Genomic DNA, 16,126 nt, shown 5'->3' on the forward strand with positions numbered 1-16,126 from the left:
TCCTGCAGGCAGGCTGCCCAGGAGCTTGTCACAGCCAGGCATCCACGCTGGGGTTGGGAGCTCAGCGGTGACCCCTGCCTGGTGGGCTGAGGGTGAGGTCACGTCCAAGTCCTCACTCACATCTGGGCCAGAATGGGCCGTGTGGCCGACACGGCCGAGCAGGCTGTGGGCCAGGAAAGCAGGCTCAGGTGTGGCCTGAGCCCAGAAGGAGCCTGCAGACTGTGCTGTGAGCCTGGGACTCTGCCCTCGGCCAGGCAGGTCTGAGGATGAGAGAGAGGCGTTGTAGACACACACGGGCTCAGGGTCTGAGTGCCCTTGCTGGGAAATGTGGAGGAGCCCGTCCAAGCTAAACATAAATCCAAGTGAGGAACCTGCAGCAGCACTGAAACCAGAACCCCTGGTTTAAAAGCACGCCCAGCTGTTGGCGGGGTCTGCAAACACCAGGGCACGGTTCCCGACGAGACGCAGAACTTGCGCCTAAACAACAAGAGTGGCCTGACTGCGGCTCCAGTTCAGCTCAGTCCAGTCACTGAGTCGTATCCGACTCTTTGTGACCCCATGAACCGCAGCAGCCAGGCCTGCCTGTCCATCAGATGCCCGGAGTTCACCCAGACTCACGTCCATCGAGTCAGTGATGCCATCCAGCCATCTCATCCTCCGTCATCCCCTTCTCCTCCTGCCCCCAATCCCTCCCAGCATCAGAGTCTTTTCCAGTGAGTCAACTCTTCACATGAGGTGGCCAAAGTACTGGAGTTTCAGCTTTAGCATCATTCCTTCCAAAGAAATCCCAGGGCTGATCTCCTTTAGAGTGGACTGGTTGGATCTCCTTGCAGTCCAAGGGACTCTCAAGAGTCTTCTCCAACAACACGTTTCAAACGCATCAATTCTTCGGCGCTCAGCTTTCTTCACAGTCCAACTCTCACATCCACACACGACCACTGGAAAAACCATAGCCTTGACTAGACGGACCTTTGTCAGCAAAGTAATGTCTCTGCTTTTGAATATGCTATCTAGGTTGGTCATAACTTTCCTTCCAAGGAGTAAGCGTCTTTTAATTTCATGGCTGCAGTCACCATCTGCAGTGATTTTGGAGCCCAAAAAATAAAGTCTGACACTGTTTCCACTGTTTCCCCATCTATTTCCCATGAAGTGATGGGACCAGATGCCATGATCTTCGTTTTCTGAATGTTGAGCTTTAAGCCAACTTTTTCACTCTCCTCTTTCATCAAGAGACTTTTTAGTTCCTCTTCACTTTCTGCCATAAGGGTGGTGTCATTTGCATATCTGAGGTTATTGATATTTCTCCCGGCAGTCTTGATTCCAGCTTGTGCTTCTTCCAGTCCAGCGTTTCTCATGATGTACTCTGCATATAAGTTAAATAAGCAGGGTGACAATATCCAGCCTTGACGTTCTCCTTTTCCTATTTGGAACCAGTCTGTTATTCCATGTCCAGTTCTAACTGTTGCTTCCTGACCTGTATATAGGTTTCTCAAGAGGCAGGTCAGGTGGTCTGGTATTCCCATCTCTTTCAGAATTTTCCACAGTTTATTGTGATCCATACAGTCAAAGGCTTTGGCATAGTCAATAAAGCAGAAATAGATGTTTTTCTGGAACTCTCTTGCTTTTTCCATGATCCAGCGGATGTTGGCAATTTGATCTCTGGTTCCTCTGCCTTTTCTAAAACCAGCTTGAACATCAGGAAGTTCACGGTTCACATATTGCTGAAGCCTGGCTTGGAGAATTTTGAGCATGACTTTACTAGCGTGTGAGATGAGTGCAATTGTGCGGTAGTTTGAGCATTCTTTGGCATTGCCTTTCTTTGGGATTGGAATGAAACTGACCTTTTCCAGTCCTGTGGCCACTGCTGAGTTTTCCAAATGTGCTGGCATATTGAGTGCAGCACTTTCACAGCATCATCTTCCAGGATTTGAAATAGCTCAACTGGAATTCCATCACTTCTACTAGCTTTGTTCGTAGTGATGCTTTCTAAGGCCCACTTGACTTCACATTCCAGGATGTCTGGCTCTAGGTGAATGATCACACCATTGTGATTATCTTGGTCGTGAAGATCTTTTTTGTACAGTTCTGTGTATTCTTACCACCTCTTCTTAATACCTTCTGCTTCTGTTAGGTCCATACCATTTCTGTCCTTTATCGAGCCCGTCTTTCCATGAAATGAACTGCGGCTTACTGTTTTCTTAAAGCTGGAGGTAAGATGAGGGCACAGAGGCAGAGACTGTGCAGGTTTTCACTTCAGTGTAGAAGGGGAGCGAGAGCCTGCAGGTGAAGTCGGGGAAAATAGAGGCAGCTGCTCACGCCGCGCTCAGCCACGCAGGCGTGTCCGACTCTGACCCCGTGGACTGCAGCCCCAGGCTCTAGTCCTTAGAACTAGTTGCTCAGTCGTGTCCACCTCTTTCTGACCCCGTGGACTGTAGCTGCCAGGTTCCTCTGTCCATGGGATTCTCCAGGCAAGAATACTGGAGTGGGTTGCCATTTCCTTCTCCAGGGGATCTTCCCAACCTAGGGCTCAAACCCAGGTCTCCACATTGGAGGCGAATTCTTTACCATCTGAGCCTCCAGGGAAGCCTATAGAACAGATAAATAATCAAACGTCCAACTCACAAGTAGGAAAAAACAAGCTTCAAGCAAAGAGGACATGAGAGAGGGGCACACAGAGGTCCACCTACAGACATGCGCACAGGGTCAGAGCTCGCCCGCCACGGCCCCTCAAAGGGCCACAAATCCTGGCCAGCATCCATTTTTTAATAGAGACTTTCAAAGTTATACAAAAAACAGTAGAAGGGATGGGAAATCTGCGCTAAACCCAGCACAATCCTAAAGAAAATGCTATTTGATTTTTTTCTAAGAACCTCCTTAAACGCTAAGATTTATGTGGAAGAGAAAAGATCCACATTGAACCTCGAAACTTTAAAAAAGTTTAGTCAACTTTGAAAATGAGTCAGGAGACGATTCCCTTCCAGGTTCTAAAAGCTACAACCCCCCCTTAGAAAGTGTAGGGGCCAGCTGGCCGTCCCAACTCCTGGACAAGAGACCTGTGTCCTGGGCGGGGCTGGCAGGGGCCACAGCCTGTGGGGAGATGCCACCCAGAGACTGAATCTCTGCGTGACAGCAGAAGGAAGGCTGCTGGGGAGCACGTTCGCCAGCTTCGATGGCAGGAGAGCTACTCCCCCCAGAGCACAGCCAGCGACGCTTACAGAGAGGAGAAGCCCGGGCGGACACTGAGAGCAGATGGGGAGATTCCTGCCAAGCTGAGAGCCTCGGGGGCCCGACGCTGAGCAGCAGGACCCTGCCAGTCAGAGGGAAGAAGCACGGGCCCAGAACAAGCCGGCCGCTCAGAAGTCTGGGCCAGCCCGGGGGGCTGCAGTTAGAGGGGTGCGGTCAGGGCAGGGGGCCAGTTAGCTCGCGAAGTCCCTGCTCCACAAAAAGGGAAGCAATGAGAAGCCCGCACACCACAATGAATGCCCCTTCTCGCTGCAACTGGAGAAAGCCCTGGCAAAGCAGCGAACACCCACCACAGCCAAAAACATAAATCTTGAAAGAATTATTAAACAGTAATCTTAGTAAGACAGTTATATAGTAGGAAGGTGATCGGTGCTTTGGAAGAACGCAGAGCATTTTGGAGAGACTCACTGAGGAGTCATTTAGCAGCAGGGGTGGGGTGACCCTGCAGAGGGGCCAGAACTCAGACCAGCACTAGGGCAGGGGCAAACCTGAGAAGGGGCAACTGGGGGAGGGGAGCAGAGAGAAGCTGTGTGCACAGCAAGCTGAAGGGGGTGGGGAGAAGGCAAAGGAGGCCTGGAGACACCCAGTTCTCAGCTCGGGGCAGGAAGAGCCAGGGGGGCAGGGAAGGTGGGGGTCCCAGGTGGGCCCGAGAGGAGGTAGGGGACATGGGGGCAGAGGGACAGGTGCCTGGACACGCTGGACCCCGGGCCGAGGCGGGGGCATGGGCGGAAGTGCCCTGTGCCGGCAGAGACCAGCAGGCCCGGAGGCTCCCTGGAGGAGGGTCCTTACTTTAGGCAGGGAAAAGGTTTGGAGGAGTCAGAGGAGGGTTCTGGGGGGCAGGGAGAGGCTGTGCAGGTGGAGCCTCTCGTCGGGGCGTGGGAAGGGGTGAACGTCCGTGGCCCACCCCTCAGGCTGCGTGCAGAGCAGTCAGATGTCAGGAAGGCAGTCCTCCCCAGCCAGCACTCACTACAGCAGCCACTCGCCTCAGCAGTTTTGCTCAGATCAGCAATGGGTCCACACCCAGGGATGAGGTGCACTTGTTCCAAGCCAATTTGATGGATCTCTTGACAGACTGTCTCATGGCCAGGAGTGGCCTGAGACTCACGCTGAGCTGATGACACCTGCTTTCCCAAGAAAAAGGGCATGTGCAGCTGCATAATACCTTGAATGTGGATTTGATGGCTGGACCTGCTGCAGCCATCCTGCAACCATGAGGCAAAGACCTGGCCCCGAAACCCACCCCTGAGCCACTGAACCAAGCTAGGTGCCAGCTCCTCCCTACTTCTTATGAGGTGAGGAAGAAGACCTTCTGTGTTAAGCCACAGCAATCGGAGGCTTTTCTTTTCCTCCTTCCCTGAAGGTATTTCTGAGTATTATATAAACATGCACTAAAAGTCATGGTCAAATAAAGAAAAAGCTAGGCTAGCAGCAGGGGCCCAGCCGGGCCCGCCCAGCACCTGGGACCCTGTGATACCCCTGTGCTGGTTGCAGCTTGCTTGCTTAGTTTTTTAAACTGCAAAACTAATGCAACTTGAAAAACTTTCAAACCGTAAAACATTGTATAAAGTGAAAATTAAAAATGACGCCCAGGAGCGTGCACGCCTTTATGCATGCGTGTCTCCTTCCCAGGCCTCCAAACGTGCAGTTCACCAGCCTCCAGCAGCCTGCCCCTACGGCTCTTCCTGGGCGGACTTGCTGGGGCCCCCAGAGCTGCCGTGCCCCGAGAGTGGGGAGCCTGGGGCCCTGTGGGTTGGCTGCTTCCCAGACGGTCCTTCTCAGCAGCTGCCAGAGCAGAGTGTCCAGTTGCCCAAGACTGGAGCACTCAGCCGCGCCTTCCTCCTACAGGCCCTGCTGGGTCAGGCCGAGGCCAGCCTCTCCGTGGACTCCTCCTGGCCCACCTGCCTCGTACTCCTGTCTTGTGTCCGTTCCAGAGCCAGCAGCCCACTCTGGGACCCCAGACCGTCCTCTGTACAGACACGCTCAGGCCTGCCCCGCCATCCAGGGTTCCCTGGGAGGCGTGTGGGGACTGGGGGCTCCAGCCAGGACAGGGGTCTGAGTCGGGGAATTACATCAGCGTCAGAGGGCACCAGGGGAACAGCAGGGAGGGCCAAGTGTGGTGAGTGCCCGGGGGGCGGTGCAGGGCTGGGGCCCCTTCTCTGTGCTGTAAGTGGGGTGGGACCTCCTTCACAGCCGAGCCCTGAGCCCCGGGATGCACCCAAGGTCACCGCGGGAGGTGGCGGAGCTGGGTTCTCAGCCTGGTCCCGGTCTGCAGCCCCGCCCGCAGCAGGTGTGGATGGCCCCCTGCTGCCCTCCCCAGAGGCATCGCCTGCCCCGAGGGCCCAGGCAAACACGGGACGGGGCGGGGTGGGGGGGCGCAGGGGAGCCGGCCTCGCCCGACAGCATGTGCCAAGGGTGTGTGACAGCTGCCAGGGAACGGCCACCTCTGCAGATGAACCCGCGCCCCCTTCTCTGACAAGGGCGGGCCCTATGTGCAGAGCGCAAGGACTCGCCCCAGCCGTGTCCGGGATGCACGGGGCCCTCACTGCCTGGGCAGAGCCGTAAGGATAGGGTCCCCAGCTCTCTGCCCTCAAGGCTGACCCAGACTTGGCGGCCAGACCAGGCTGCTGCTGGGGGGGTGGCCGTGACCCCGGAGTCCTCTTCCGGAAGCTGCTGTGCCAGGTGGGAACCCATTCTGCGAAGCGGGATCCCCAGGAGGAAGTGGGGAGAGGGCTTCGGGGAGGCTGGCAGCACCCAGCCCGCGAGGGCTCCGCACCCTGGGGCCTGGCACGGCGTCTGTCCCCAGCCAGAGGCTTGCTGTGGCTTCCCACAGGGCACCTAGCCTGAGTACCTGAGCTCTCACCCGCCCGCCGGATGCACCTCAGAGCGGCTCCCTCTGTGGCACCTGCGCAGCTGGGGTATCTGCCAGTTCCTATCCCTGCTGCAAGGGGCGCTGGGGAAGGACCCCCGCCCACCCCAGCCCCTTGCCACAGCGGGGGCTGCCGCCCACCCAGATCTGGGGACTTCCCTCCGGGGTGGGGGCCGGTCCTCAGCCCGCCCGGCTCTGAGACACCTGCAGCCTGGCTGGGGCTCCCGTCCCCGCCCTCGGGGCCCCAGGCGACCTGGGTAGGGTGGGTGGCCCCCCATCGTCTGTGGCCCCTCCCAGCCCCAAGCAGCCCCTGCTCAGGTCTCTCACCCCTCCCAGCCACGGGCCCCCCACGAGGAGAGGGACGCAGGGTCTTCAGGCCAGGCTGTCCTCCCGTCCTGCCCAGGACCCTCAGTAGGAGCCTGTCTGTTAAAAGCCAGTCTGTCCTGCAGGTGAGCAGAAAGAGGAGGCCTTTGCTCTGAGCCCACCCCAGGGCCCCCCAGGCCCTGCCCCCTGCCCAGGCAGGGTGGGGGCAGGGTGAGGCGGGCACTTCCTGCACAGGGGGACAGACAGACAAACAGACAGCTGCGGGCCAGGCTCCCGTGTTCTCCCTCCCTCACCCGGTCTGGAGCCAGGGCCCAATCTGGGGGCTCCCCTCGGAAGCAGGCTCGCTGCTAGCTGTGCAGGGAGGCAGGGGCCAGCCCTCACGGGCCCCTCTCTGCCCGCACCCCCTGACCGCCCGGCCCTGGGGCTGCAGGAGCCACCCACTGCAGGCCACTGCCGGAGCAGAGGAGGGGCCGGCACCGCAAGGTCATCTCCTCCCTCTCCCACGACCCCAGACCTCGCCTGTCCTGGCGCAGGGGAGAGGGGGCGTCCTTCACCCCTGACGGAGGGCAGAAACACTTAGGACAGGGTAGGCGGGGCCCAGCAGGGTCCCCACCAAGGAGGTGGGGGAAGGGACACGAGTGCCCGCAAGTGGACACGTGAGCACCGCAGAGGCGCCCGGCGCCGGGCCTGCTTCCTGGCTCGTGTCCATTTGCCGGTTTGTCCAAACCAGAGGGAGCGGGCACCCCTCACCCCAGAGGAGGGAGCCCGGCTCTAGAATCAGGTCAGGGTCGGCTGTTCGTACATTCCGGTTGTAGGGGGGTGAGGGTCAGAGCTCTGCACGGCTGAAGTTGTTGATTACGGTCAAGACCAGTGACAGTGGCGCTTACGGCGGTACAGATGCCTGTTACACGGTGCCAGGGTGGGACCCCCGGCCCCAGCTTGTCTCTGCTTCCGGCCGACCCCCAGAGCCCGGGTCAGCCGCTCTGCGGGCCGCAGCCCCACCTCAGGCTCAGATCCCCGGGGTCAAAGCCAGAGAAGGAAGCACCGGCCAGGGCCTGCAGGGAGCTCCCCCCGCATACACCTCTGAGGGCCCCTTTGCCCGAGCCCATCTCTGGGGCTCCCACCCCTCCCCTCGCAGCCACCGCAGGTGAAGCTGTGGGGAGCTCCGCGGCCCACGGCCTGGAGCTCCGGGACTGCCTTCCGCCCGCCCACAGGCCACATGGAGCCACCGGCTCGTCCCCAGCCCCCGGAGGCCAGCACGCTGAGCGCCCCAGGTCCTGCCCCAGCTGCCTGTAAACCTGACGCGGCCCAGGCCCTCAGAGGCCGTGCAGGATCCCAGGGGCCGGCCTGGCCCTGGACGCACCTGTGCCCTGAGGCCCTGGGCCCGCGGGGTCAGATGCTACCATCCTGCTCCAGTGGGACGCCGGGCAGTGCCAGAAGTGGGGAGGCCCCGCCAAGCCCTGGGTCCGTGGGCCCCTGCCCCTGTCTGCCAGCCCATGTTAGTCCCGGGGGTGGGGACCCAGATAGGTGCCCGGGGGTGGCCGGGGGAGCTGGGACTGCCCCCTGACGCGGCACCAGCTCCTAAGCTGGCCTGGGCCAGCCGTGCGCTGGAGGGGAGATGGCAGGGAGGGGGCACAGCTGGCCAGGGCCCCAGGGCAGGGCACCCTCTCCCGCCTGCTCTGACTCTGCCTTCCATGTGGATCGGACCCGCTTCCCACTCCCCTCTCCATGGCTCCAGCTGCCCTGAGCCCCGGGATCCCGCCAGAGCTCTGACCTACACGGACCAGGCTCCCAGGTCCACCTACGACCCCGCTCTCCACCCAGCACCAGGATGACAGCTAAAACCGACAGATGCCGTGCCCTCACACCCGTCAGAACGGCTCCTGTTTCAACAAGAAAAAGCCAGAACTGGAGTCCTGCAGAAGATGTGGAGAGATTGGAGTGTGAAACGGTGCGGCTGCTGGGGAGCAGCACGGTGGTCTCGCAGAAAGGTGGATAGAGTCACCGCGAGATCAGCAGCCACGCTTTGAGGTCTGCGCCCCAAAGAAGGGACGAGGAACGCTTGTGCGGTTTCCGTTTCAAGGGGGATTGTGGCTCATGCGGCGATGAAGTCATGTGTTGAAAGAAGCATTCGTTCCCGGGGAGGGGAGACAGTGACCACTGAGTGGAATTCCCGAGTCATACAGCCACTCTGTTTTCAACACTCTGAGGCCCCACCGCTGCTTTCCGAAGTGACTGAGCCTGGGATCCCTGGTGTCCAGGGACCAGCGCTCGGTGCTCCCTGCTGGGGCCCCGGGTTCAGTGCCTGCTCGGCGAGCTAAGACCCTGTAAGCCACACGGTGCAGCAAAAGAAGTTTTTTAACTTTTAAAAATTAAAAAAAAAAACAAAGTGAGGCTACATTCTTTCACTTTGTCGTTATTGTGGTTGCTCAGTCGCTCAGTCGTGTCCGACTCTGCGACCCCCTGGACGGCAGCATGCCAGGCCTCCCTGTCCATCACCAACTCCCGAGTCCACCCAACCCATGTCCACTGAGTCGGTGATGCCATCCAAACATCTCATCCTCTGTCGTCCCCGTCTCCTCCTGCCCTCAGTCTTTCCCAGCATCAGGGTCTTTTCAAATGAGTCAGCTCTTCGCATCAGGTGGCTAAAGTACTGGAGCTTCAGCTTCAACATCAGTCCTTCCAATGAGTATTCAGGACTGATTTCCTTTAGGGTGGACTGGTTTGGCCTCCTTGCATCCAAAGTCTTTTACTTCACTTTGTTTTAACCATGCCACGTGCCTTGCAGGATCTTCCATCCTCCAGGGATTGAGCCCGGGTCACAGGTGTGAAAGCCCTGAGTCCTGAGCGCTGGAGGCCAAGGCGCTCCCGAGACTGCTGTTCTGGGACACGGCAGCAGCAGACGAGAGTCCCAGCACTTCCTTCTTGTCTACCTTGGCGTCAGTTGTCCTGGTGGGACACCTTGTATTCGACTTGTATTTCCCTAAAGATGGCTAATGTTGAGCGTGCCTTCCTGAGCTTACTGACAGTTGTCTATCTTTAAAGAACAGTCCACTCAGAGTCTGTGCCGACTTCCCAGTCCTGCTGCTTGCCCTCCTCTCACTGAGCTGCAAAGGTGCTTTATGCTCTGGACGCATGTCCTGTATCAGACACGGGGTGTGCACACAGATTTCTCCTCCTGCTCTGGGGGCTGCTTCTTCACGTCCCTGACGATGTGCTCTGAAGCAGGTGGGTCTTTAATGCTGATGAATTCATGCTCCCAGTCTTTCATTGCCGTGCCTTCGGTGTCACGTCGAAGAAATCATTGCCTAACGCAAGTCACTAAGACTTACAACTATGTTCCCTCCAAAAAGTTTTATCATTTTAGCTCTTATACCTCAGTCTGTGATCTTTTTTATTATCTTATCTCCACTTTAATGTTGATATATGGTGTGAGGTAGGTCGGAGAAGGTGATGGCTCCCCACTCCAGTACTCTTGCCTGGAAAATCCATGGACAGAGGAGCCTGGTGGGCTGCAGTCCATGGGGTCACTAAGAGTCAGACACAACTGAGTGACTTCACTTTCACTTTTCACTTTCACGCATTGGAGAAGGAAACGGCAACCCACTCCAGTGTTCTTGCCTGGAGAATCCCAGGGACGGGGGAGCCTGGTGGGCTGCCATCTATGGGGTCACACAGTCGGACACGACTGAAGCGACTTAGCAGCAGCAGCAGCAGCAGCAGGCGGTTCAGATTTATTCTTTTGCAAGTGGAAATTCACCTGTCCCAGCATCATATACTGAACTCACTATTCTTTTCCCAATGGATTGTGTTGGTCTCTTTTTTAAAAAATTAACATAAAATACAAGCTTTTTTCTGAAATCTCACGTATATTCTGTTGATCTGTGTGTCTCTCGTTATGTCAGCACCACTCTGTCTTGATTACCGTCTTTGTAGTAAGTTTTGAAATGAAAAATACACATCCTGAAACTCTGTTCTTCTTTTTCAATGTTTTGGCTATTCTGGGTCTCATGTATTTCCATGTGAATTTTGAACTTGTCAATTTCCGGAAAAAAAAAAAAGCCAGCTAGAATTTTAATGAGAGTTGTGTTGAATCTGTAGAATTTTAATGAGAGTTGTGTTGAATCTGTAAACCAGTTGGGGGCTGTTGCTGCCTCCACCCTGTTGTCTTTGCGTTTCTGCACATGGAATGTTTTTGCCTCTGTCTGGAGCTCTTCAGCTTATTTCAACAGCATTCGGCACTTCTCAGCGTATAAGTCTTGCACTTTCTTTTGTTAAATTTATTTGAGTTTCATTTTCGCACTGCTGTAAGGGGAATTATTTTTCTCTGTTTTATTTTCAGCTTGCTTCCTGCTCATGTGTAGAGATGCAGGTGTTTGTGTGTTGACTTTCCAATCTTGCCAAAACGGAGATCAGTTCTAATAGTTTTGTAGTGACTTCCTTTGGATGTTTTATATACAGATTACGCCATCTGTAGACAGAGACAGCGTCCTGTTTGTATTTACCTATTCATTTCGCCTTCCTGGGCTGTCTGTCCATTCTTGCTCATCTGCGCTTCCACCTGAGGGTCTCCCTCAGCCCGGAGAATTCCCTGTGGGTCTCCTGTGGAGCATGTGCGTGGGACTGACTCTCTCAGATTTCAGTTCTTTCTGTCTCATTTCTGAAGAACACTTCCGCTGCATAAAGAATTCTTGTTTGCTAATCAGACCTTTTGTCCATCCTTCCCTCTTTTTCGTCTTTTAGCTCCACGGTTGTCATGATGTCACCGTTCTCTGCCAGCCCCACCGTGCGGCTCGTCTCTGAGTCTGTCTCTGATTCCGTCACCTTTTGTACAGCGTTGAGTTTTGTTTGGGCAGGAGGTGCCCTGGATCTGCCCGAGCGCGGTGTCAGGCGTCAGCTCAGGCCCACTGCGGTTCTGCACTCCTCACCAAGGGGCGCTTCTCACCCTCGCCGTGAGGTCCTTACTCCCACGGTGTTGCCCAGCGGCCTCAGCTGGGAGGCCGGGAGGCCCACCGATCACCCCCTCCCTGGAGGAGCTGCCGCTCTGAGCTCCTCCTGAGGTTCTGTCAGCCCCGGGCCTCTGGCAGCTGCCTCTGGGCGTGACCAGCTCAGGAGGTCCGAGCACCCAGGGGTCCCCTCAAGCCCGAGGCCCCTCAGCAGCCCCGAAGTCTGACCTCCATTCCCCACCCAGCAAGCCCTCTGCTCCCTCGGGCTCTGCTGCCCTGCCCCGCAATTTGGAAAGCGCCCTTTGGGAGAGAGCAGAAGTGAACGCAGGGCTCACCTCACAAGGGTCCCTCCTCTCGAAGGCCTGGGCTCCCCAGCCAGGGATTGAACCCAGGCCCCCAGAAGTGGACGAGCAGAGTGCTAACCATGGGACTGCTTTGTCCAGCCTTTCCAGTTTCCAGGGAGGGAGCTAAGGCTGGAATGTCTCACACACGGAGCATTTGAGGGGCTGGTAGACTCCAGAAGGGCGGGGGCTACGCCTGCAGGGGTGGGAGCCACAGGGGCTGCTGAGAGCGACCCCAGACCCTCCGCAGGCCTCCCTGTCCCCCTCGGCAGCTGCAGGGCTGTTCCAGAAGCTCTCCTCGAGCCCTCCTGCCCCGAGTGGAGGCTGAAAAGGAAACCGAGGAGGAGCCCAGCGCTCAGGAGCCAGGGAGGATTCCTCCCTGGGCTGGCGTCCCCCAGACGGCCCATCCCTGCCTCCATACCTGTCGGTTCCAGCACACTCTGTCCTCATTTGGGAGGAGGACCTGAAGCAGGGTCGGCCGCTGGACGCCACCCACGACAAGACCGGCACACACGGGGCCTGGAGGGACAGACAGCTTCCTGGGCAGCCTTCGTGCAGCCGGACTACACGTGGACCCAGTGCCAGGGGGGTGGCTGTGGAGCCCAGGCTCAGCCTTCATTCCGTGACCTCCGACCTCACCCCACAGGCCTGCGGGCACGGTGCCCAGAGCCACGGGTCAGATCAAGCCTCAGCGCCTCACTGGAGGCCCGGCCCTCAGTGAGCCCCGGTGGCTGCGGAACCACTGACCACAGGCCGGTGTAATCAACCCCTACCTGTTGCAGGAGGCCAAGTTCCTCCGGGAAGCCAGAGCCCGTGGTCCCTGGAAACTCAGGAGCCACCCTGCGTTCACCCACTCCACCTCCGGTGTTAAAGTTTTGGTGTAGACGCAACATGTCACTCTGACTCTCTCTGTTCACAGACACTCGTTCCCGTGCAGTCTGTCGGCTGTAACAGTCGGTGTCACTTGGATGCTCCAGCCGGGTGGAGGCAGCGCCCTCCCCTCACGTCCTCTGCCCCGACCCCCTGGGCCGCCCCCCGGTCCTCTGCCCTCCTTTCCGACCACCGGCCTCCAGTCCCTGGGGCAGGCTCTGCCGTCAGGGTCACTGGTCCTGAGGTCAGTCACATCCGTTTCTCGGGCGTCTCTGCACACATTTCATGCCACCAAACAACACAGCCAGCTTTGTCTGCTTGAGCCTGACGGAAGGACTTGGGGCCACGCCTCCTGACACGGTGGCCGCGAGGCCCACGCGCGTCGCTGGAGTGGCTGCGCTCGCCTGCGGCCCTGGGTGAGGCGCCTCCGTCTCCCTCTGTCCTCGTGTGCGGGGACGTCCGACCTCCTCCCGGCGGGGCTGCTGTGAGTGCGCACGTGTGTGCAGGGCACGCTCCGCCGTCAACGGGAACCCCTGTGGACACTTGGTGGCCTCAGGCTCCACAGTCTGCCGAGGGAACGGAGGTGCGGTCCGCATCCTCGTCGCCCCGATTCCTAAAGACTCGCGACGTTTCTGCAGGCGTGAACAGCCTTCTTGTCTCATCTGTACCTGTGCTGCTGGGCTATCCACCTTGTCCTCATCAACGCTGGATGCTGGTGTCCTGGGCGCTTCCGGCCTGGCCGTCCTGGGCACCAGCATTGCAGCGTCCTGGCTGATGGACCGCGTGGGTCCCCTCCGCCTCGGGTTCCATTTCCCGCCCTCTGGAACAGGAAGGGTGCGCCCACTGCCGCCGCCCCCTGCCCCCTGCCCCCGGCTGGCCGCGCTCCCTTCCAGAGCCACGTAGAAGCCAGCAGACACGCACGGGGGGACTGGGGCCAGGACTCCCCCTGGTGATCAGGACCCTCTCGACAGTCCAATGAAGAGAGGGCGTGAAAAGCCGCCCTGTGTCATGGAAACAGACGGCGCACACTTTCCCGGACCTCCCTCCAGACCTGTCGCCCCAAGTGGGCGCAGGGCACCCCGCGGGGGCAGCACGAGTGGCTTCCGCCACCCACTGCCCAGCGCCCTCAGCCCTCAGAGCAGATGGGGCCTTGGCTCTCGGCACGCGTCTCAGCCAGCGGGCACGAGTGTGCCCACCTCCAGGCGCCTGGCCCGGGCGGGGCCTCAGCCTCAGCACACGTCTCAGCCAGCGGGGACGCGTGTGCCCACCTCTGGGAGCCTGGCCGGGCTGGGCCTCAGCCTCGACCTCGGGGGAGCTGTGAGGGCTGTGACGGGAGCTGCAGCTGAGACTCACTGAGGGGGCCGTGTGGGACAGCCGGGGTGCTCAGAAGGGATGTGGGGCCCTGGGGTGGAAGGTGCCCAGCTCAGGGCTCCAGGAGCGCCTGGGACCCCTCTGCGCGCGGCCAAGGCCACACCCTCCCGTTCGCACACAGCCCGTGTGCGCACTTCTGCTGCGCGTGCGTGATGTCAACAGATGCCCCGTGGCTTGTCGAAGGCACAGCCGTGCGGTCATTACCCACGGAAGCTGTTCTTGCCCATGAGCTCAGGAGCGCTGGTGGCCCCGCTGGCCTTGCAGGGACCGTCACAGTTCGGCAGCTCCCAGAGGCAGGCCCACAGGTCCCGCTGCTATTACCACGTACGTTTGAAACGGCGCTGGTGAGTTTCTACCTCAGCTACAGAAATACCTCTTTGCTCAGTGTGAATGGATACACACATACGCCCATGCACACACACAGCGCACCCACACAACAGGCATGCACACGTGTGCACTCACACACGCAAAGACGCCCGCACGTGCCACAGGCACACACACCTGCGCACACACGTGTGCAACCCCAGGCCCTCATGGAGCCCGTGGTCCGCGCCGCCTGACGTCCAGGACGAGGACCGCGTGCCCCCGGGCCGTGCTCTGCTACCGTGCGGAGGACCTGCGTCGGAAGCTGCCCTTGCGGGTACGGGACGCCTGTGACTGCGCCCCACGCTGCTGTTCACAAGCCTGGGGGCTCCCACTCCATGTCCTTGAGAGTGCCTGTGACCCCCCCCGCTCCACAGTGCTCCCAGAAGCCCTGCTGCCACGTCGGGGGAGGGGCGGTCCCCCCCGAGGCAGGACTCGGGAGGGGTGGGCAGTGTGTGCAGCAGCCAAGGCCACCTGGACCCCCGGACTGGAGCCCCCAGGCCTCCCGCTGAGGGCTGGCCCGGCCAGCGGGGCTCCGGGAGGGGCGCAGCTCCTGGCCAGCCTCGGGAGGGCAGGCCTGGGGCTGCTCTGCGGCCCAGGCTGTGGGCGGCTCTGGACCGTTGTGATGTGGGGGTGGACAAGGGGAGGCCACCGTTCTCTTGCCCCTTCCTGCCGAGATGGCTCTGGGCCTCAAAGGGACTGAAGAGCAGCCCTGGAGCCCAGGGCCCGGAGAGGGAGGGGCCTCACCTGTTCTACACAGGGTCCACAGCCGGGCCACGGCGGGCGGGAGCAAACCCACACACCCCCACAGCGCTGGCGTCCACGTCCCCTCAGGGTTGGGGGGCAAGTGACCATCCCTTCCAGGAGATGCCAACCGGGCCTCCAACCGGCTGGCTGGCCTGCTGCAGCGGCTGGGCATCCAACAGCCTGCTGAGGCCGTGCCCGACGTGCCCTGGAGTCACACTCCTGCCGGTTCAGTGAGCCAACTGTCCAGTAAGGGGGCTCCTCCGGCCCCCAACAGCCTCAGGCGGGCCCAGGGAAGGTGAGAGAATCACCAAGCAGGAGAACAAAACCTGCCGCTCTCCCCGAACTCTCCCCTCAGACCGGGGGCGAGTCTCGGGCGGGCGGGCTTCCGCCCATGTCATCTGCATCAGTCAAACAGGGAAACTGTGCTGGAGGCTCATCTCCGACCCCGGGGCCTGGATGTTAGGCCCACGTCCACCCAGCTCCATGATAGCGGTGGGTGGGCAGGTGCCCCGGGGCTCTCACACACAAAATGCAAGAAGCCGGTCCACACTGTTCCTGGAGTCCTTCCCTTGGCACGTGACTCCCCAAAGCCGGTCACAGCCTCACGCAGCATGCAGGTTACGGCGGCACCCAGGCCTGGGTTAGCACAGAGACCCCCGAGCTGAGGACACCTCCCTTCTGGGCTGGGGGGCAGAGTCATGCCCCCTCCGCAGGGCTTCTCGAGATTTTGGGTCCAGGGCAGGCCCTGCGGTCAGCCACTGGCCAGACACCGCCCAGAGAGAGGCCTTGGGTGCCGCGCTCAGAGCCCCCGGGCATGCAGACTGCCGTGGACTCATCTGCCCAAGCACTGCCACTACCCTGCCCTGGGGGTATCTGTGCCACCCAAGCACTTGCCGTGACCTCAGGAGAGGAAGAGCCCCACGTGGGAGCCGCCCGTGTGGCTGGGGGCAAGGCCGCCCTGCAGGCCTGACGGAGGCCCAGGGAGCTCTTCACACCTGCAGGTCCGTAGCGGGGACAGCCAGGCCCCCTTCTTCCCCAGCACCATGGGCACCAGA

Source organism: Bos indicus x Bos taurus, chromosome 3 (assembly GCF_003369695.1).
Source record: "Bos indicus x Bos taurus breed Angus x Brahman F1 hybrid chromosome 3, Bos_hybrid_MaternalHap_v2.0, whole genome shotgun sequence".
Lineage (NCBI taxonomy): Eukaryota > Metazoa > Chordata > Mammalia > Artiodactyla > Bovidae > Bos > Bos indicus x Bos taurus.